Raw genomic sequence first — 24,068 nt, forward strand, 5'->3', positions numbered from 1 at the left:
GGTTGAAATAAAATGACTCTTTAGGATTCTTACAATATCTACAAAGATTTTGGATCCCAGTCTCTCTGACTTCTCAGGAAGTTAAAAATTTCTCTCCTGTAATACTCAGGAATGCAGGGATGACTATATCTGCTTCAATTATTTGAACAAAGTAATGGAATCTCTTCATGTAAGAGTTTCGGCTCCGTATTTTCATCATTTGGTCTCATGGTGCCAAAGTTTCTTGCTTTATTAAAAGAAGTGGGAATGCATGCATAGTACAATGTACCATGAAGGTTTTAGCATGACCTCACTTCTGTCCATTTGAAAAGAAGTATTCCTGATGCTGCATGTTTTTTTTTTCCTTGAGTCTGCACCTTAAGCTCAAGACATTTTCCTCTGTGTAAGGCTCGAATTACTCACAGCTTCTTCCGCACTGTTCACCTCTGACCTGGGGTGATTCAATTATTTTTCCCCCTTTGTTGACTGTACCTGCTTTAGTGCAGCGGTGACATGTTTTGATTTTTTTTTCTTCATTACATCAGAGTGCCCATGAGATTTGCAGCAAGGATCATGATTTTTTTTTTCAAAGAATCAGTGGATTGACCTGATGGACCTCAAAGCAGGTTTTATTCTTACTGCCAGTTTTCCCTCGAGTGCTAATTTCCAAACAAGGACAGGACTTACACAATTAATGATAGAGTCTTCGGTAGCATTGTAGAACCAAGGGACGTAGGGGTTCAGGCACATAAACTTCAAAGGATTATGTCACAGATAGACATGGTGGTTAAGAGGGTGCTTAGCACACTTGCTTTCATTGCCCAGAACTTTGAGTTTCAGAGTTGGGACGTTATGTTGAGGTTATGCAGGACTAGTGAGGCCTTTTCTGGAGTATTGTGTCTAGTTCTGGTTGCCCTGCTGGGGAGGACATTGGTAAACTAGAGAGGGTTCAGATGATATTTATCAGGATGTTGTCAGGGAATGGAGGTTTGGGGTTATAAAAAAAAGGCTGGGAGGTTGAGAGGTGACCTTACTGAGTTGTATAAAATCATGTGGGGTATTGTTAGGGTTAATGGTAAATGTCTTTTCCCTCGGGTGGGGGAGTTCTAGATTGGAGGCATATTTTTAAGGTGAGAGGAGAAAGATTTTAAAAAGACATGAGGTGATTTTTTTTATGCACAAAGGATGGTTTGCCTGAAGGTGTGGTGGATCCGGGCACAGTCACAACATTTAAAATATAAATAAATGAATAGGAAAGGTCTAGATAGATATGGGCCAGCAGCAGGCAGATGGGATTTAGTTTAGTTTGGGATTATATTCAACATGGACTATTTGGACCGAAGGATCTGTTTCCATGCTATATGATTTTAAGAACTAGGAGATCAAAGTGTTTCAAAGCAGGAGCATTATTAGGGAGGTGTTCAATCTATAGGTAGCCAAATCAGACCAAGCTATTTTCACCCAAAATGGCTGATAATATCAACACAAATTCACAATAGTGATCGCTACCATGCAGTAGGACAAGGGTAACAGACAAATCTGAATATTATCAGTTGCTAGTTCCCATCATCCTGATTTGGAACAATATTGCCTTTCTCCCACTTCACTGTATCAATATCTTGGAAGTCCCTACCTAACATCACTATGGGTCTATCTACACCACATGGACTGCAGTGGTTCAAGAATGCAACTCACCACTCCCTTTGCAAAGGTAATAGGGATTGGGTAATGAATTTGGTCTTGCCAGTGATGTCACATTCTGTAAAAGAATGAAAGATGTCAAGAAACAAAGGACATGTGAGAGAACGTGAGAATGGCAAGATCTTGAACAGGTTCCAGTCAAAACCTACCCTTGAATTAAAGGTCACAGACCTGAAACATTAACTCTGTTTCTTGCTCCACAAAAGCTGAGTACTTCCAGAATTTTATGTTTTTATTTCAGAATTCCTTTTATGTTGGACAATTCTTCCATTTGGGTTGAGGAGTGTGGTATTGGAAAAGTACAGCCAGCCGATCAGGCAGCATCTGAGGAGCAGGACAGTTGACATTTCAGGCATAAGCCCTTCATCAGGAATGAGCTTTGTAGGCCAAGGGGGCTGAGAGATAAATGGCAGGGGGTTGGGCTGGGGGAAAGTAGCTGGGAGTGCAATAGGCAGATGAAGGTGGGGATGAAAGTAATAGGTCAGAGAGGAAGGTGGAGCAGATAGGTGGATAGGATGATAGACAGGTAGGACAGTGCCGAGTTGGGAGGTTGGGACTGGCATAAGGTGGGGGGAGGGGAAATGAGGAAACTGATTTCAGTTTGATCCAGTGTGGTTGAAGTGTCCCAAGATGGCAGATGAGGCATTCTTCCTCCAGCCATTGGGTGGTCTTCCATTTGGTACAACTTGCCAGTCCTGCTGCTGCTGTTTGCGACCATAAATCATTGAAAACAATTCGCGGTATAGATTTATTGAGCTGTACCGATCCGTGAAACTGATAGTATAACCATGCAATCAAAATGCTGATTCTCATATTCAAAGTACCAACAAAGCATTGTTTTTTTTCCCCTCAGAAGTAGAAATGGCCAACATGGAAATCTGAGCCCGAAGTTTATTTTCAAGCCAAGAGAAAAAGACAGCACAAGTTGTGGAATTCCCACAGCTTTTCCTATCCCTGATCTGCCCTCTCTCAAAGATAAGATGTCCTATAAAGCACCCTGACTGAGAACCTATCATAACAAAATCTATTGGATTCATACAGATGCTGGGTCTCAATCAATTTTACTTTGATTAAATGCAGCTTCAGAGGAACTGAACAAAGGATCTTGTTGCTCTTAAGCCAAGCAAAAGGCAATTTAAGGGAAACACTGAAAGAAATTGTTCGGATGAAAGTTAAGTGGCCTAATTTTTAGAACTTTATTTCAAAATGTCCGACATGGTAAGTGGATGCATGTCGAGACGTAGTAACACCTGCACAATTCAGCAGGTCTGGTATGTGTTTATATTTCAGTTCTGTCATGTTTGTTCTGACACTCTCCATGAGTGCAAACTGCAAAAGTCTATTCACTGCCTTTTCAATCCACATAACTTCCATCACCATCTGATGTTAACACACTGACAGCCATTTGTTAATCAGTGTATGTTTTAAAAAACCTTATCCAGATTGTTTGGACATTTTATAATGTAAGACAGTAAAGACTTATCATTTTACATTCTTTGGAATGGTAATGTGGGAATGGAGGTTGCTACAAGGAGGGTTGTAGAGTAAGTTGTTTCACTGTTTAAATTGAAAGCACTCTGTCATCATTCACAGTGTAACACTGATTGATGAGATGTTGAATAGGTATTGGTTTGGTTAAACATGACAAAGTGAAAGATTTACGGGCAGTGGTTGAAGAGGTTTAGAAAGGTCTGGCAATGGTTCAGTGCCCTGTTATGGCAGAAGTGACCTCTGACTCTTAAAAAAAAAAGAATCAGTAAAATATACCAGCCGCTGCTTGAGTATATCGATTTACAATGCATTCAGCATTTGCTTGTTTTTGAAGAGTGACAATAATGTTTCATTGTGAACGATTGAAAGGAATTTGAATATTAAAAGTTTGAGATACAAAACCTGCAAACTTTTCACAATACAAAGACACTTTACTTAAACTTTTACAAATCTATCCTGCATTTCGTCTCAGTTTCAATAATTACCAAAAGAAAATAAATATAAAGGCTGTCTCAGAGGGGAATTGAACCTCATATCACTAGCCAAGAGTTTTGACAAGGGAAAGATTAGTAAAAGTTTTACAAGAATACTTCTTCCTTAAGAATTGGAAACAGCTGATTGAACTATCTTCTAAACAATTGCCATTTCTAAATCAAACAATCATATTTAGGATAAAAATCTTTTCAGAATTGGAGTTCTATAAATAATATGATTTGTGTTATTCTGTTTAAGTTTGTTGTTATTTATTAAATGAAAAGAACAGATCTGAGCTTCATTGCTGAGTAAATGCTGCACTATAATATACAAAAGAAGACTTTCCTTCCAAGTTAATGTCCTTGCACTGCATGCCAAGAGTACTTATAAGAACTTATTGTAGCAAGCTGTTAAAGCTGTTAGCCAAAGCAAACATTGGAAACTGGATTTTTCTGGTCCACTCCCATTAGCGATATTTTCATAGTGGATCAGGGGCAGATAAGCTTAGAAAAGTGCATGGTTTTGCTGTTCCTCCACCCCACCAATGAAAGACAGTGCTTAACTGGACGTGGCTGGGTGAATGTTTGTAAAAATGAGGGGAGCATGGCTTTGGCAGGTTATTTTAACCTAACTTATCAGGAAGAAACAAGGATGGAATTTCAACTTTACAGCACTCTTTATAGACTCTTCAATGGAGAATAAAATTGGGCAACATTACAAATCACTCAATGCACCCAATCAATCTCATAATGATTTGGTGAGATTAATATTTTCCCCAGATGTGACCATCTGCCATTTACTGTGAATGCAGATTGCTTGAGCTAGCCTTTTGATCATGGGGCATAGCCCCAACAGAACAACTGTAAAAGCGTGCGCTGAACCTCAATCCAAAACTATTAAAGACTCCAAGGCTATGGGCCTAAGTATTGGAAAATGGATTAGAATAGTTAGGTGTCTGTTTCTGACTGGCACTGATTCCATGAACTGAAGGGTCTGTTCCTTGCTATAGACCTATGACACTGATATTTTAGGAAGTTTTTTACCAGGAGCTCGGAGGCCACTGATTGTTGCATGCTTGGTGAATTGAATCTACCCTGAAATCAGAAATCCAGAAAGATGGTGGCATAGTGGCAATGTCACTGGGCTAGTAGAGCAAAGGTTTACCTAGTCCTCTGTAGCCATAGGTTCAAATCACACCATGGTAAGATGTAAACCAATTTAATACTTCTAGAATTGGAACCTAGTGACTGTAATTATAAATACTAAACTATTGTCAATTGTTGTAAAATAAATTCTGAGGTTTAGACACACGTAGGATTTGAGTCAGTGTCGAGAGTGAACTAATTGGCGTGCTTAAGAAAAATTCTAAGAGCTGGTGAGCTGAATGGAGGAGAAAGCAAATTTCTTCAAAGGAGAAAACAAGAACAAAGAGGGTCTGGCCTTCTTCTTCAAAATGCAAAACTGACTTCAGGGAACATGTTTTTTTTCCCCCAAAGGACAACAAAAATCTGGAACTCTGTTGTTCACAGAAAAACTATTGAGGACAGATCAACAAGTTTTCAAAATAGAGAGTGACTTCAAGGTTTATGAAACTAAGGTGAGGTTAGATGTAGGGCATGCCCGATCTAATTGTATGAAGGAACAGGCTAGAGAAACTGATGGGTCTCTTTCTGATCCTATGTTAACACACCAACGTTACTTCGCCAAATCTCTATTTATATTTGTGTGGAGACTGCTGTATCACTTCCTCAGAAGCTTCACCGATGGCATCTCTGAGGAAGTTCTGGGCAAGGAAAGTCATACGATGTAGAGGAGCCACTTGACCTATTGTGATTGTGTCAACTGTGTGAAAGAGTTGTTCCCTTTATCCCTTTTCTTTGACGTTTCTCTTCTTAGTGTGAAGGGTAACTTGTGTTCATTTTAAAAAGAAAAGCTTTGGGATTGTCTCTGCATGTTTTCTCCCACTTGCTGCCATTTTCACTCTCAATGCTGCCAGTCAAAGTGGATTTCTAAATTATTTTCTGCACATATCCTTTTAAAAGATTTCATACACAACAGGGATGAAGAAACTGCTGAGAAGTATGGGGGGTATTTTCCAACAAAAAAATGCCAAATTTCCATGACATCAATTAAGGGTCAAAGTTCAAATTTCACTCCCTTTGAAAAACAATGTGAGTCTTAACTGGCTGTCTCTCTTCTATTCATCCAAAGGCCCCATACTAAGGACATTGTGTAGACTAGCAACAGTGATGTCTTAATGTTCCACTGAAAATTTGGCATTGGTCCCTGCTTTATTTAAAAAAAAAATCCAATGTGCATTTTCAATTGTTGAGGTCAATGAAGGGCAATGGTGCCTCAGTGTCAGCGTCATTTTCCCAACTTCTGCATTGGTTAAGTGCAGATTTTTCTAATTCTTTGCCGGTTTTTGAAAGCAGTATCGCCATTTCTGTACCCACAATGTCATCTGCGAGCAAACGTGTTGTGAACTCATGCCAGAACTGTGGGCTGTGTTTCTTTCAAAACCAAACCCAATTCTTTTCATTTACTGCCATCAAATAAGAAAGTCATTCCTATTATCAGCCCGGGTTGGCTTTAAACATATTTGTTTTCCCACAATTTGCCATTTTCTGTAATATTTCACACCTCTGCTGGCTTTTCCAACCTTTTCCTTGAAGCACCAGGTACTAACTGTTCACTGTGGGACCAGAAGGTCATTAAGTAGCAAGAAGAAATGAAAACACTGCCGGTTTCTTCCCCAACTCCTTTAATCAGGATCCCTAATATTAATTATACTGTCGATCACCATTATAACCAAAGAATGAAAAGATATTTGGCACTGGTAGAGCATCTTTTACAAACTTAATACATCCTCAACCACTTTATAGCCACTGAAATACTTTTTAATATTTAGTCACTATTATCACAGATGAAATTTGGCAACCTTAAGCACGTAACAACGTCCCAAAAATAGCAACAGGACGATAACCAGATAATATTTTCTTTAGTGAGATTCATTGAATGATCAATATTGATCTGGGAAATCTCCTGTTACTCAAAATAGCACCGTGAGATCGTCAATATATATGAGAGAAGGTAGATGGGTGTCAGTTTATCATCTTGTCTGAGATGCATCACTTCCAACGGTGCAGCTCTCCCCTCAATAATCATCAGCCTAGATTAAGCTTCAAGTGGAACTTCATCCTGGACCTACTGATGTTGAGAGGTGCTGGCTGCCTGGGATCATTACCCAAGGGGAGAGATGATGTACTGGTTATCTGCTGTAGATGGATCTGGACAATCTGAAAGGGTTAATACATGGTTTAGTGCAAGGACTTGGTTGGGAGAGTAAAGTTGGATCTTGTGGGAGACAGATCTCAGGTCCTGTCCTCCCAACTGTCTCTGTGGTAATGTGTGAATACTCTTTGAGCTGCAGTAAGCTTAATCTTGTTCATTCTACAAGGTTCTTTTCATTATACATAAAATTAGTATTCTCATGCACGTTTATTATGCAAGCCCCTAAGGAACCCCTATAATTAGAAGACACAAATGGTAGCACATACATTATCCATTTGTCATCCTTCGATTTTCTTCCCTCAATGGCTTTGGGAGTACTGCATTTGGAAACATGAATGTATCCTGACAATTTCCAGCATATCTTTGGCAGAGGGGTAGGATCCTTCATAAATCATCAGAATCCATATACTCAGGAAATAGAAAGCCTTTCTGATCAGGAAGGGTGCTGGTTAAGTTTGCAAAGCAAGTCATGCCAAACTTCCAAATGTCCAAAAAATCCTTACAAGTATTATGTTTCTGTGATAGCAAATGTGAGGAATTCTCCAGGTTACATGTGGATCCTAGTTTGATGTGACACAGTGATGACTCTAAATCACCTGGTTCTTTGAAGGTGAAGTGTGACAAACAGCTTCATAATCAGCAAGAGAGAGAACAGGGTTAGTAGAGAACTCAGTCCGGGGTGAAGAGCAAACCACTGATTTGATTTGATTTGATTTATTATTGTCACATATGCTGAGGCACAGTGAAAAGTTTTGTTTTTCATGTAATATAGGCAGACCATACCTTACACAAAGTGCATAGGCTAGAAGAAAAGAATGAATAATACAATGTTACGACTGCAGGGAAGGTGTACAGAGAGCGAGATCAACATTAAACATAAAATTTGAGAGATCCATTCAGAAGTGAGGGGCAGGTCATGCCTCACAAGCCTTATTGAATTCTTTGAGAATATGACAAAATGCAGTCATGAAGGTAGAGCAGTGGATGTGATGTATATAGATTTTAACAAGGCATTGGATAAGATTTCCTTTTGTAGGCTCAGTGAGAAAGTAAGGGATTCAGGAAAGTTTGGCTGTCTGTATACAGAATTGGCTGGCCCATAGAAAACAAAGGATGGAAATTATTTAGCCTGGAGCTTGGTGACCAGTAGTATTCTATAGGGATCTGTTCTGAGATCTCTGCTCTTTGTGATTTTTATAAAGACTTAGATGAGGATGTGGAAGGGTGGGTTAGTAAGTTTGCCAATGCCACAATGGTTAATGGAGTTGTGGATAGTGTGGAGGGCTGTTGTAGGTTGCAACGGGACATCGACAGGATGCAGAGCTGGGCCAAGAGGTAGCTGATAGTGTTCAACCTGGAAAAGTGTGAAGTGATTCATTTAGAAGGTCGAATTTGAATGCAGTTTACAGGGTTAAAGGCAGAATTCTTGGCAGTGTGGAGAAACAGAGGGATCTTGGGGACCACATCCACAGATCCCTCAAAGTTGCCACCGAAGTTGATAGGGTTGTTAAGAAGATGTTTGATGAGTTAGCAGGAGGATTGAGTATAAGAGCTGTGAGGCTATGATGCAACTCTATAAAGCCTTGGTTAGACCACATTTGGAATATTGTGTTCAGTTCTGGTCATCTCATTATAGGAAGCTTTAGAAAGGGGGCAGAGGAGATTTACCAGGATTCTGCCTGGACTGGAGGGCACACATAATGAAGAAAGATTGTGGGAGCTAGGGGTTTTTCTCATTGGAGCAAAGAAGGATGAGAGGTGACTGATAGAGGTGTACAAGAAGATGAGAGGCATGGATAGAGTGGATAGCCAGAGATTGTTTCCCAGGAAGAAATGGCTATCACAAGGAGCCCTAATTTTATGGTGATTGGAGGAAGGTTTAGGGGAGATGTCAGAGATAGGTTCTTTACACAGAGAGTGGTGGCTGCATGGAATGCATTGCCAGCAGTTGTAGTAGAATCAGATACATTAGGGATATTTAAGCGACTCTTGGATGACAGTAAAATGAAGCGTATGTAGGTTAGTTTGACCTTAGAGTAGATAAAAGTTCGGCAAAATATAGGGGGCCGAAGGGCCTGTACTGTGCCGTATTGTTCTATGTAAAATCTAATAACAGTGAGGAAGAAGCTGTTCTTGAATCTATTCATACATGTTTACAAACTTTTATATCTTCTGCTCGATGGAATAGGGGGAAGAGAGTCTAACCAGGGTGGGAGGGGTTTTTGAGGGGTAGTTGCTTTCTTCAGGCAGTGGGATGTGATGGGTAAATTAATATCTGGTGGTGTCAGTAAAGGTTGCCTAACTCCTTTGATTAGTATGTAGAAAAAGGAACAAGACAGGGCTGATGAATACATGCCATAAGTGTCATATTAAAGCTCTGGAATGTTCCCCTGGAAACACCTGAGGTAAATCGTATGACTTTGATGGTAGGACAATCAGAAATGAGGTCCTACATCTTGCTATCCTCAATAGTTACCAATTTCCATCAAATCTTGCTTAGAAGGACTGCTCATAGACTTGATTTCGGTCTCTCAGTGGAAGTGTATGTTGGGATGTGAAGAGGTGAACTTCAGTGATATCTTTCTGAACAAATAGCATATTTTCGCTGCCTACTGATCCCCACACCATTTCCATGAGATCCTTGGTGACCAAGGATGGCCTTGGTTGCAAAATACACATGTATCATTTGAGGTCAGTGTCTCTGTTGTGAGGAGCACTGAGAGATGACATTTCCTTCCACACACTGTTTTTATATCTGTTAAAAAAAATCACAATTTTTCAGACATAAAACAAAAATGTTGGAGAAACTCAGCAGGTCTAGCATCTGTGGAGAGATAGAAACACAGTTAATTTTTTGAGAGCAGTAGGACTCTGCTTCCAAAATAGAGCTTGGAACTGATGCTGCCAGACCTGTTCAGTTTCTCAAGCGTTTTATATTATTATTTCAGATTTCTAGCATCTGTCATATTTTGCTGTTATCTGTAGAGTATGTACTAGGCAAGGGGTTTGAAAGACTCATAGGATCATGAAGGTGGGCAGCATTAGCATCTGAGGTGGCAATGGGGCTGAAGGTCAAGGGTAAGGGTCCTTTATTAATATGGTGTTGGAAGCTGGACTGTTGTGTTGGAGAAATGAAGCAGAGTTTCTAACCGGCTGATCTCCACACCAGCACAAATCAAGCATCCCATTACAGCCACGAAATATATGACCAGGAGCCACATGAAAGACAATAATCCTGGGTAAAGTCACACTTAGATCAAGAATGCATTTCAAAAAGTGCAAAATTATCCAGTTTGGGTTTTTCTGGGCTCTCTCAAGAATCTGATCCCATAGTACCTGTATGGCTAAATCCCAAAGCAGATAACCTATGGGGAGCAATCCTAGGGAGGGACAGAAAACATAGGCCCTGGAGCTGCTCCTAGCCTGGGTCCCCCAGCACTGACCTGAACCCCAAGTCCCAGTTATGGGTCTCTGATGTAACCTCTTATTCTCAGCCCTGCCTGATGCAGACCACATGAAGAAAGTTTCAAGAATCACCTCTGCTAAACCCTTTAGCAAGAGGTAGAAAAACTGCAGAAGATCCCCAACTTCAATAATATATGCTCTAGTTTTTATTATTCATACACAATGAGGGCATCAGTGGCGAGGTCAATGTTTATTGCCCATCCGTAATTGTCCAGAGGACAGTTAAGAATTAACCACATTACTGTGGGTCTGAAGTCAAAGTGGACCAGACTAGGAAAGGACAGCAGTTTCTTTCTGTAAAGGATATTTATGAAGACAGGCTTTTCCTTAGCAATTGGCTCATAACTCCAAATTTTTATTGAATTCAAATCCATCATCTGCTGCAGTGGAATTTGAATCCAAGTCCCCAAGTCTTTTCCTGTCCAGTGGCAATACCACTAGGCTATCACCTTCCCACATTAGTACTATGAACATCTATATCATTTACTGGCATCATGAGGGGACTCACATACATCAATAAAGTCATTTTAAACTTGGTCATGTTCAAATAACAAGAAGTCTTGTGTCCATGGACAAGCCAAATTAAGCCTGAGGAGAATACCGTATCTGCCGCTGAGATTCACGCACCAACGACAGAAGAATTGTTCCACACTCAAGAGCAGATCTAAGTAAATCCAATCCACGTGGAGCAGTCAAAGAAACAAATTGTTGCAAGCATTCTCAGTGATAGAAACTGCTGCTGAATTTCTCCACACTGATCACTGATCACACTGATCTCCACACTTCACCCTTATGCCTGACTCAAATCAACCTGGCAAGAATTTCACCTTTCAATTCTTTTCTTAAATTTACTCCCCACACATGATAATGTGAATCTGTGGTGGCACTTGGGATCATGATCCAGAATGATTCCTGAACGCCTGCAGATACAACCCATGGCCTTCAGCTGGCTGCAGTAAGTGCCTCACTGCCTGGTCCTCTCCATCTGCCCTCCTGCCCAGAAAAGTGCCTGTCTTGAAGCCAGGAGACTAATCCAAGGAGCACTCTAATGTGCACTAGGAGACTACTCCAAGGAGCACTTCCCCGTCTAATCTGCTGTTCCCTCATGCCATTGCTGTTGAATGAGGAGTAATCTACCACCTCTTCAGATGTCACTTTATGGTGATGTTTGCAACAAAGGCAGCCTTACAATAAAGGCAAAGGAGCTCACTCCGAGCTCAAAGTGTGACTATTGTAGATGGCAGAAAGAGAAAATGAAAAATACATCATGGGATGGAATGACAAAGGAAATGGCATCCATCACAATTTCCTACCCATGAAAAGAAATTATTGAATTTTACCTCAGGTTGAGTTAGCAGCACTTGCACATCTGATCAATGAGATCCAGGACTTGAATATGTAAAAGTCAAGGCTGTGACTCTTTAGAACTGGAGTTACTCTGCACTGTCTGACTTGCCATCTTTCAGATTAGACATGAAACAGAGGGTCCCCTCTGCCCTCATCTGGAAGGGTCACTCAATCTGAAACACAGATGCTGCTGGACCTGCTGAACTTTTCCAGCGACTTCTGCTTTCTCCCCCATCCTCCCCTTCCGATGGATGAAAACAATTTGCTGGCATTATCTCAAAGAAAGAGCAGCTTCTCCCCACTGTCTATATCTATCCATCAATCAACATTACAAAAATAGATCATCTAGCTATTATTACATTATCCAACATGTTCTCAACAAGAATAAAATATTGGAGGGATCTGAATGTTAGTCACTGATGCTGATACAACAGAAGTTGCTCAAACAGCATGGCATTTCATTGCCTTCCAGTTTGTATTAGATGGTTATTAAGACAACCTTGCAATTCCTGAAGTGAAACAGATTGAAATACTCTGATCCAGATGCACAAATATCCATGTACACATTTTTTTAATATCACAATCATAAATGGAATAAAACTAACCTTTGGAAACAATGTCTGTGTCTCTTTCATTCACAGGAACAGAAATCCAACTGTTAATAACCTTTAGCAGTGACAGTGTCTTTCTATCATCCCTTAATGAAATTATCCATGAGCTTGGCAGAGGAGAGAGACCAGGTTGCGATCATAAGATCCCACTGGTGGAGCCACCTCTCTCAGCCCAGCATTATTCCTTTTGGAAGTGCATTAGCCTTTTCTTTTATATTTGCAGTTCAGTTCATTTAGCCTGCCGGTTTGTGCTTGGGGTTAGTTTAAAAGGTTAGTTAAATGTTAATGGATGTTAATGTTGCAATTAAGTCATTAAATCAATTGAAAGCTGCAGACCTACCCCATTTGACCAGAGCTACAAATCCAAGCTGTGTTAGTTTATGAATTAAGAGCTGTAAACCCGAGTTAGTCCAATTAAAAGCTAAAACTACTATTTATCGTGTTTCCCTTCAGGGATGCATCCCAAGATGGTATGGAGATGCTGAGTAATTCAAATTTATTGGGAGAAAATGTTAAACTTGTGGAGTAAATGAGCTGAAAATGTGTTGCTGGAAAAGCGCAGCAGGTCAGGCAGCATCCAAGGAACAGGAGAATTGATGTTTCGGGCATAAGCCCTTCTTCAGGAAGCCCTTCTTCGGGCATAAGCCCTTCTTCTGAAGAAGGGCTTATGCCCGAAGCGTCGATTCTCCTGTTCCTTGGATGCTGCCTGACCTGCTGCGCTTTTTCAGCAACACATTTTCAGCTCTGATCTCCAGCATCTGCATGTCCTCACTTTCTCCTTGTGGAGTAAATGTTAATCTCATTTTAAGATGTCCTTCTCTGCAAAATGTACTTTGAACAGTTGCACAAGGGAGCATGAAATTTACAAAAATAAAAGTTGTGCAACCATATATTGCAATTTGAGCTTATTGTCCATGTGTGATACATATGGAAGGCGAGTAAATGTACATTTAGTGCAGTAATCAGGAAGAAATAGAGTAATGGCTTCCTGCTGCTGAGTTGGAAAATAATAACTGAATCAATAGCTTCTGATGACACTGTAAGTATGAATGTGAAGCAATTTTCAAGATCAACCGAACTGCAAATTGCTCCCTTGTAAGTCTGCCAGGCATGTTTTAAAAACGATTTTAATATTCATTTCTCAGTTGTTTACTGTGCTGCTGTGAAACAAATGGGCTTGGAGATTGGGTAATATCAGTAATAATAACATCAACCAGCATTCAGCACTACATGGCTCTCGCTATTGAAATATCAGTAAATAATAAGGCCAAAGATGTTTCAATGTGTATCATGGTTCTCCTCCAAGCTGAACTTTTGCTGCTCTGCTGGCTCCTGAACAAAAGCTTTATCGTCTCCAACCTTAAACCATCTCTTTCCAAATAGACTCTCAAGATATCGAGATGGTTTCATACCTCTGGCGATCCTGTCTCAAGCACCTTTCTTGCTAGGTTGAGATCTTCATTGAAAGTTATCTAAGATCTCTCTTAAACATGTGCATCTTGAGGAGATGGTGGTATATGGTAATCTTATTGAACCACTAATTCAAAAGGCTAAGTGAATATGCTGGGCATGCAAGTTCAAATCCCATGGCTGTAGCTTGTGGAATTCAAACTTTCTTAGTACATTTGGAACATGAAGTTATTTACCAACAATGGTGGTCATGCAAGGCATCATTGATTGTCATATTTAAAAATCTATCTGGTTCACCAATGCCCATAAGGAAAGGAAATCTGTTGTCCTTACTTTGATAACTCAGTTTCTGAGTCTGGTCTACATGCAATTTCAGATCTGCAGCAATTTGGTTGACCCTTCAAAGCCCCCAAAATGGCGTAGGGAGCCATCTTATTCAGAAGCTAGTGTCTTTTCCTTCATCCATTCTCCTTCTTCTTTAGTGCTGAAAATGTGTTGCTGGAAAAGCGTAGCAGGTCAGGCAGCATCGAAGGAACAGGAGAATCGATGTTTCGGGCATAAGCCCTTCTTCAGGAATGAGGAAAATGTGTCCAGCAGGCTAAGATAAAAGGTAGGGAGGAGGGATTTGGTGGAGGGGCTTTGGAAATGCGACAGGTGGAAGGAGGTGAGGGTGATAGGCTGGAGTGGGGTGGGGGCGGAGAGGTCAGGAATAAGATTGCAGGTTAGGAAGGCGGTGCTGAGTTCGAGGGATTTGACTGAGACAAGGTGGGGGGAGGGGAAATGAGGAAACTGGAGAAATCTGAGTTCATCCCTTGTGGTTGGAGGGTTCCTAGGCGGAAGATGAGGCGCTCTCCCTCCAACCGTCGTGTTTCTATGGTCTGGCGATGGAGGAGTCCAAGGACCTGCATGTCCTTGGTGGAGTGGGAGGGGGAATTGAAGTGTTGAGCCATGGGGTGGTTGGGTTGGTTGGTCCAGAGGTGTTCTCTGAAACGTTCCGCAAGTAGGCGGCCTATCTCCCCAATATAGAGGAGGCCACATCGGGTGCAGCGGATGCAACAGATGATGTGTGTGGAGGTGCAGGTGAATTTGTGGCGGATATGGAAGGATCCCTTGGAGCCTTGGAGGGAAGTAAGGGGGGAGGTGTGGGCGCAAGTTTTGATTTTCTTGCGGTTGCAGGGGAAGGTGCCAGGAGTGGAGGTTGGGTTGGTGGGGGGTGTGGACCTGACGAGGGAGTCACGGAGGGAGTGATCTTTTCGGAACGCTGATAGGGGAGGGGAGGGAAATATATCCCTGGTGGTGGGGTCCATTTGGAGGTGGTGGAAATGACGGCGGATGATACGCTGTACATGGAGGTTGGTGGGGTAGTAGGTGAGGACCAGTGGGGTTCTGTCCTGGTGGTGGTTGGAGGGGCGGGGCTCAAGGGCAGAGGAGCGGGAAGTGGAGGAGATGCGGTGGAGGGCATCGTCGACCACGTCTGGGGGGAAATTGTGGTCTTTGAAGAAGGAGGCCATCTGGGTTGTACGGTTTTGGAACTGGTCCTCCTGGGAGCAGATGCGGCGGAGATGAAGGAATTGGGAATATGGGATGGCGTTTTTACAGGGGGCAGGGTGGGAGGAGGTGTAGTCTAGGTAGCTGTGGGAGTCGGTCGGTTTATAGTAAATGTCCGTGTTGATTCGGTCGCCCGAGATAGAAATGGAAAGGTCTAGGAAGGAGAGGGAGGAGTCTGAGAGGGTCCAGGTGAATTTGAGGTCGGGGTGGAAGGTGTTGGTAAAGTGGATGAACTGTTCAACCTCCTCGTGGGAGTACGAGGCAGCGCCAATACAGTCATCGATGTAGCGGAGGAAAAGGTTGGGGGGGTGGTGCCAGTGTAGCTGCGGAAGATGGACTGTTCCATATATCCTGCAGGAGCAGGCTGAGACAATGGGTCGGCCGGGGCAGTCAGGTTTGTGGATTTTGGGCAGGAGGTAGAAACGGGCGGTGCGGGGTTGTGGGACTATGAGGTTGGAGGCGGTGGATGGGAGATCCCCTGAGGTGATGAGGTTATGGATGGTCTGGGAGATGATGGTTTGGTGGTGGGAGGTGGGGTCATGGTCGAGGGGGCAGTAGGAAGAGGTGTCCGCGAGCTAAGTCACAAGGAAAATTCCTCTGCTCTTTATTGAAGTGATGTCATGGAGTCATTTACATCAAAGCCGGGGATAGTGGAGGGCTCAGTTAAAGTTTGTATTTACAATACCACATCAGAGTATTGCCAACCAATAGAATGTATCGGAAGTTTGGATGTACTTTGCCATTTTCCAGCTACATTTAGGAAATTATGCTAAATGCAAACTTGCATTTCCATAATCATAGATCATAGAATCCTTACAGTGTGGAAGCAGGCCATTCAGCCCATCAATTCCATACTGATCCTCCAAAGAGCATCCCACCCAGACCCATCCTATCCCTGTAACCCTGCATTCCCCATGCCTAATCCACCTAGTCAGCATATCCCTGGAGTAAGGTGTATAGACAGTCTCAAAATGGTTGTGAACATATGGTGTCACTGACACACATAGAATCCCTACAGTACGGAAGCAGGCCTCTCGAGTACACACTGTCTCTCCAAATAGCATCCCTCCCAGATTCACTCCTCTATTTCTGTGACCCTATATTTCCCATGGCTAATCCACCTACCTTGCACACAATGGGCTATTCAGCATGACCAATCCACCTAACCTGCACATCAATGGACTGTGGGTGGAAACTGGAGTAACCGGAGGTAACCCACACATACACAGGGGCAACATGCAAACTCCACACAAACGGTTGCCCGAGGGTGAAGCTGAACCCAGAGAAATACGAAGCAGCACCGCTAACCACCCAGCCACAATGCTATACCACCCCTATAAACATCCTCTGTTAGATTGAAGTTAGATTATTGACTTATCCATGGATTTTCTCATAGTATTTCCTCTGACAAAGTATCAGGAAGACCAAAGCCATTGAGTTAAACCATCCTTCTCCGATTAAGTCATGCAAAACCTTGATGCTTGTTTAACTCAGCTTCAAACTCACATATTAATAAACAACTTCCAAAACATTGACATTAACTATATTTCATAATCATTAATTTGGAAATACTTCACTGCAATTTTTCACTTTGATGTGATTCCACTTGAAATGACTCCTATTTCCTGTTCCTCATCTCTGATCTCTCAAAGGCAGAATGTCATCCAAGTTCAACTGCTTGGTTCGTGCCCCATTGTAAGCCTTAGGTTGCTCACTCCTTTCTTTGCTACCTTGCATTTATTCCTATGTTGCCACCACATTAATTTTAAAATCTTGATCTTTAGATCCTATGTTCAATCCACAACCTCTGGAACTGTCTCCAGGTATGTATCACCCCTTACTTTTCTAACTCTCCATCTGTTCCTCTCTTTGTCCCACTAAACATACCAGAGCCTTCAGTTCTCTCACTTGATCTCCTTGATCTTATTGTGCTAATAAGGTATATTGACCAAGTCTGCTGAGATATGGAAAACATCAACTTCATTTAGGAAATATCTTAATGTTGTTTTGGCTTACCACAAAGCTGCAAGAAAGAACATCTGACATTGCTATAAAAATTATATTTAACCAACTCAGTCAAACATATTGTGACATATCTCCATGGCCGGTGGAGGCTTGAACCCAGACCTTCTAGCCCAGAGATAGAAATACTACCACTAAATCGCAAGGTCCCTGCAAAATTGCTGTATACTTCATCTCATTTGTATATTACAAAGTTATAATTAGCCTCACCAATAAAGCATTCACTGGAATATACTCAGTACATCTTATTTTTATGCTTCTATCATCTTCATTTCAAACCCATCTCCTTTGAAGTTTGCAGTTGCTTCTCTGAAATCTTTTCATTTGAGATATTATTCTTCCTCAATTGTAAAATGTCCTCTTAAATGTGCCATATACATCTAAGTTAATTTTGTGGTATCAAATAAAGTCCTCTTTGCATTGAGTGCATTTGAAAAATATTAAGGATAACAATCTGGTCAACTATTGTGCATAGATATATAACTGCACTCCTAGGATGTACTTCCAGACTTTGATGTTCTGTTCACAGTGAAAGGCCGATTCTGCAAGGAGGTAGATTTTCCATTCAGATTCTACCCATATTCAAATGTAAGAATAGAACCATCTACCAAGTGAAAAGGCCTGCATTAATCTGCTGCTCCTCACTATTTTGGAAGATGCCAATATCACTTTACAACCAATGGACTAATGTTGGGTGCATTTAACTTTGCTTCTTTGTATGATCAATAAAAGTTTTGCAGTGCAATTAAATAAAGCCTAACTAGAACCAAAACACATACCAGTAACATTATCATCAAAATAACATCACCAAAAATTCTGCAACATTCCCATCAAGACTGGAACAGTGTGAATTTCACTGGATGTCAGGAACAGAAATCATCAGTTATTTATGAAGTCACAAGGTGGTTCCTCTTGCTTTGCTCCTTTCTCTGTTGAAGGAAGGAAAAATCAGATGAGCTAGAAATATTAATGGTGTCAGTGGTATCTGTTGTAATTGCGTTTGTGATTATCTTTTCAAGAATGATGATGACAGGCAGCTCCCTGACTCCTCACTGATAGTCGACCATCTAGAAACAAATGTTGTAAGTAAGAAGAAATGCTTTCAACTTGTCAGGTGAGCCCAGCTCCAACAATACTCAAGAAATTCAACACCATCTAGAACAAAGCAGCTCACAAGATTGATACACTAAACACCATAGACCATAAGACCATAGAAACAAGTGTAGGCTGTTCGGTCCCTTCGGGCCTATTCCACCAACCAATTGGATCATTGCTCATATGACATTCCTCATGTCCATTTTCCTGCTCTTTCTTCATACTGATCAAGAATCTATCCATTCCAGCCTTAAGGACGCAAAAACTCAGCCTTTCCAATCTCTGTGGAAAGGAGTTCCAAAGATTCATAACCCTCAGGGGGAAGAAATTCCTCCCCTTTTTACCTTAAACATTCACTCCCTGCACCCCTAATACATAAAGACTGCAATGTGCATCACCAGAAAGATGTACTGTCAGAAGTTGCTCAGATTTTTTCAACAGCACCTTCCAAACCCATAAACCCTATAGCCCGGAGGGGACAAAAAAACGCAGACCACTGGAACACGATCACTTGCAGGGTCCCTTTCAAGTCATCCTTACTTGGAAATATATTGCTATTCTTTGTCTATCACTCCCCAAAACTCTGGGACCTCCCTCCATAATAGCAGTGTGTGTAAATATAGCACAGGGACTGCAGTGGACAAGAGAATACAGAAAAGAGACAGAGTGCTTGCTGGTGTGGTGTAAAGATAACAATCTCTCCCTCAACATCAGCAAAATGAAAGAGCTGGTTATTCACTTCAGGAAAGAAGGAGGAGGACATGTTCCCATCTACATCAATGGAGCTGAAGTGGAGATGGTCAAAAGCGTCAAGTTCCCAGGTGTGATGATCATCAATTATCTGTCCTGGTCAACCCACACTGATGCAATGGTCAAGAAAGCACAACAATGCCTCTACTTCAGCAGGAGGTCAAGGAAATTCAGCATGTTTGTAAAGACTCTTACCAATTTTTATAGACACACCATAGAAAGCATTCTATCTGGATGCATCACAACTTGGTACGGCAACTGCTCTGCACAGACCATCAGAAATTACAGAGAGATGTGACTATAGCCCAGTCCATCGTGCAAACCAACCTTCCATCCATTGACATCTTTACTTCTTGCTGCCAATCAACAGAATCAAAGACTTCTCCTACCCTGGTTATAATCTCTTCTAACCTCTTTTGTCTGGCAGAAGATACAAAATCTTAAACACGCATACCAACAGATTCAAAAACAGCTTAATCCCCTGTGTTATCAGACTTCTGAATGGATATCTCAAATTTCAAATTTAATGTTGACCTCACTCTTTGATCAGCTTTTCAGCAGCTATAATGTTGTATTCCTCGCTTTGTTATATCACCCTTGTGTACTTTTTGTGGTGAGATCTGCCTGTACTGCAGGCAAAACAAAACCTTTCATTGTACTTAGGTATATGGGACACAATAAATCAAATCAAATAGTGATGGGCACTAACTGCTGGTTAATCCCATTCTGTGATTTAATATCAGAAAAACAGGGAAGATTCTTATCCTGTCAGTGTGCCTGGAATTAAATTGTACATCTAGTGATGAAGTTGATTCATGATGTCAACTGGCCACCATTATCTAACTGTTTTAAAACATATAGTGAGTGCTCTTCTCAGTTTTCTTCAGAGATTAAATCAGATTGGCATTAAATAAACATCTGCTCCAAATGAGTGAATATCCAATGCACTGAAGAAGTGGACGTTACTTGAAGATCTATTGTAAAATGCTGTGGCATAAAATGGGGACAGAATTGTGAATTTCAGGCACAGGAGAGGATATTTTATGCAGCAATTGATAAATCAGAACAGGAATGACAGAAATAAATAGTCTAAACACACCTTTAGTTCAATTTTCAGCCAATGTTACTCAAAATTAGAGAATAAATCAGGAGTGCACCTGCTTACCCTTTGTGCCATTAGCTGTTGCTCTGATCTCTGGAATTTTTAGCAACCTTTAGGTGTCTAAAGAGGGTTTGCAGAGGAAAGCTCAAACTTATCTTGACAGTTGCCTGTGTCTTGCTTCTGGTCCACTTCAGGTGAAGTGAACTGCCAAGTGAGTCAGCTACAGCTTTACATTAGAACATAAGGAATAGGAGCAGGAGCAGGCTATCTGGCTCCTTCAACATGCTATACCATTCAATAAGGTCATGGCTGATCATTTTGTAGCCTCAGCTCCACTTACCCACCTGCTCACCATAACCCTTAATTCCTTTACTGTTCCAAAATCTATCTACCTTTGCTTCAAAAACATTCAATGAGGTAGCCTCAATTCCCCCACTGGGCAGAGAATTCCAGAGATTCACAAACTTCTGAGTGAAGAAGTTCTTCAACGAAGTCCTAAATCTGCTCCCTCTTATTTTGAGGCAACGCCCCCCTAATTCTAGTTTCATCCACTAGTGGAAACGACCTTCCTGCTTCTATCCTTTCTATCCCTTCAAAATTTCACATGTTCCTATAAGATTCCCCCCTCATTCTTCTAAATTCCAATTAATACAATCTCTCCTTGTAAGGAGACCTTCTCAATTCCGGAATCAATCCAATGAACCTCCTCTGCATCCCTTCAGTGCCTTTCTCATGTAAGGAGACCAAAACTGTACACAGTATTACAACGAAATATGATTTAAAAAATAAAAGCAGCAAGGGTTCTAGCATATGTTCTTCTTCCATTGTTTATTCAGGGATAAGTATTAGCCAGAATACCAGAGATAACTCCTATTCTTCTTCCAAGTAGTGTATGGCATCTTTTACGTGCACTCAAAAGGGCATTTATTAATGTGATATCAGGGTTAACTCAGTTATTTATTTGTGGCCTCAACTGCACCCTATACAGCTGCAGCACAGATAGGTTCTGATTTTTAAACACCATCCCTCTAGCAATGAATGACAATATTCCATTTGCCTTTATAATTACTTGCTATACCTACAAACCAATGTTTTGAGATTCATGCACAAGGACACCCATGTCCCTCTGCACAGCAGCACGCTGCAATATTTTACCATTTAAATAATAGTCTATTTTGCTGCTATTCCTAACAAACTAGATGACCTCACATTTATCAACATTGTACTCCATCTGCCAGACCCTTGTCCACTTGCTGAACCCATCTATTTCCCTCTGCAGACTTGCAGTGTCCTCTGCACACTTTCCTTAATCACTTTCAGGGGCATTAGGAATAGGCACTCTTTTGTTATAAACTGAGGGAATTAAAAATAATAATATTTGCATACCCACATAAAAACAGAACCTTTAACAGCCATAGGATATGGCTTTACTGTCATTGAAGTGTTTTAGAAGTATAGATACTTTTACTATAGGAAACATGGCAGTCAATTTGCACACAGCCAACTCTCAAAGAGAGCAATGTGATGCAGATATTGTTACAACAAATAGCCAAACCAAATCAGATTCCCTATCTCTCCATCTCAACATACAGGTAAAGTAAAGCGATGTCACTTAAAAGTGGACCCAATGTTTCTTAACCACACTTCTTGAACACCGGAAAAGAATTACAATTAATAGCACCTTTAACTGAGCAAAGTTAAACAACAAGGAAATCTAATCAAATTCTATGATTTAAACCCAATCTTCTTTGATTCTCATCCCCAACCACACATAGACAGACAAACACAGTTAAGATTAGATTAGATTCCTTACAGTGTGGAAACAGGCCCTTTGGCCCAGCCAGACCACACCGACCCTCTGAAGAACAACCCACCCAGACACATTTCCCTCTAACTAATGCACCTAACAATATGGGCAATTTAGCGTGGCCAATTCACCTGAATTGCACATCTTTGGACTGTGGGAGGAAACCAGAGCCCTCAGAGGAAACCCATGCAGACATGGGAGAACGTGCAAACTCCACACAGACAGTCGCCCGTTGGCTGGAATCGAACCTGGGCCCCTGGCACTGTGAGGCTGCAGTGCTAACCACTGAGCCACCATGCCGCCCCAAGTTAAGGGATAAAATAAAAGATGAAAGAGAGGAGGTGTAATTGACTAGTATACTTAACAGTTTCAACCATGCGTAGTTTCACAGGCACATGGGATTGGATCGTACTTGACATCTGAAGATACTGGACAGTGCAAATTGCTTCCAGTAGGCTCTGAGTAATATTTACTTGTTTCTTATAACTGGTACTCTATGCTGCAAACTTTGAACAAGTTGATAATGGGAGGATAAGCAGGGAGCAATCGAACCTTTGGAAGCCGCAATCTTCCTTACAAACCCACAGTTCAAATTTTGGTTCTTTTTACTGTTTTTTTCAACATTCTCCATCTTAGACTGGTTAGCACTGGCCTTTCTGTAATGGGCCCCGATAACAGCTGAATATCTGTCAATATTTGAGCATAATGCATCTTTGGAACTGAAACAGTTATAGTGTTCTTCGAACAAGAATCAACTGCCATTGACTTCCAGGTCAGATCTTATGAGCAAATATCAATTTGTTTGCTTTCTGTGCAAACTCTTTCCAACTCTCAGTCACAGTTACAATGAAGTGTGATTAAAAAAAAGAAAAGCAGCGAGGCTTCTAACATATGTCTTTCTTCCATTGTGTATTTAGAGATAAGTATTAGCCAGAATACCAGAGATAACTCCTATTCTTCTTCCAAGTAGTGTCATGGCATCTTTTACATGCACTCAAAAGGGCATTTATTAATGTGATATCAGGGTTAACTCCGAGTTATTTATTTGTAAACAGTCAGCACAGTTAACCCTGATCTATTCTGCCCTCATGACCTGCCTTTAAAACAGTGATGGAATTTTATCTTCAGGTATAGGTAACTGATGAGATAATCTTCATGTTAGCTCCCCTGACATGAGAATTAGATGTGAGTCATATTGTACTGAAAGATTCAATAGACACTTATTACATCTCCTGGTTATTTATATATGTCTTACAATGACAGAGCGCAGCTGCATCTGAACTAATATTGAATAATTCAGTTACAAACTATAGCACACTTCAGTCGGTATACCATGATGCAAATATACTGAGACTGAGACCTTTATAGCCTCAGATATGCAATGACACAGAGATGATGCGTTTTTTGAAGAAGTCATGAAGAGGATTGATGAGGGAAGATCTGTGGACATGATCTATATGGACTTTGATAAGGCTTTCAACAAGGTTTCTCATGGTAGACTGGTTAGTAAGGTTAGATCACAGAATACAGGGAGAACTAGCCATTTGAATTCAGAACTGGCTCAAAGGAGAAGACAGGTGGTGGTGGAGGGTTGCTTTTCAGACTGGAGGCTTGTGACCAGTGGAGTGCCACAAGGATCAGTGCTGGATCCACTGCTTTTTGCCATTTATATAAATGATTTGGGTGTGAACACAGGAGGTGTAGGTAGTAAGTTTGCACCATCATGATTCTGGTACGTAAGAAAGCACATGCAATGTGCCTTAATCACTACTGCCCAGTGGTTCTAACCTCAATAATCGTAAAGTGCTTCGAGAGGCTGGTTATAGTCCACATCAACTCCAGTTACCCAGCCTGTCTCCAGCCCCTATAATTTGCCTACCGATGTAACAGGTCCACAGTGAATGCCACTTCCCTAGTCCTGCACTGATCCCTGGAAATCTGGACAACAAGGACACCTACATCAGATTTCAGT

This window comes from Chiloscyllium plagiosum, unplaced genomic scaffold (genome assembly GCF_037043375.1).
Source record: "Chiloscyllium plagiosum isolate Xiang-an unplaced genomic scaffold, Cpla_swu_hap1 HiC_scaffold_39, whole genome shotgun sequence".
NCBI lineage: Eukaryota > Metazoa > Chordata > Chondrichthyes > Orectolobiformes > Hemiscylliidae > Chiloscyllium > Chiloscyllium plagiosum.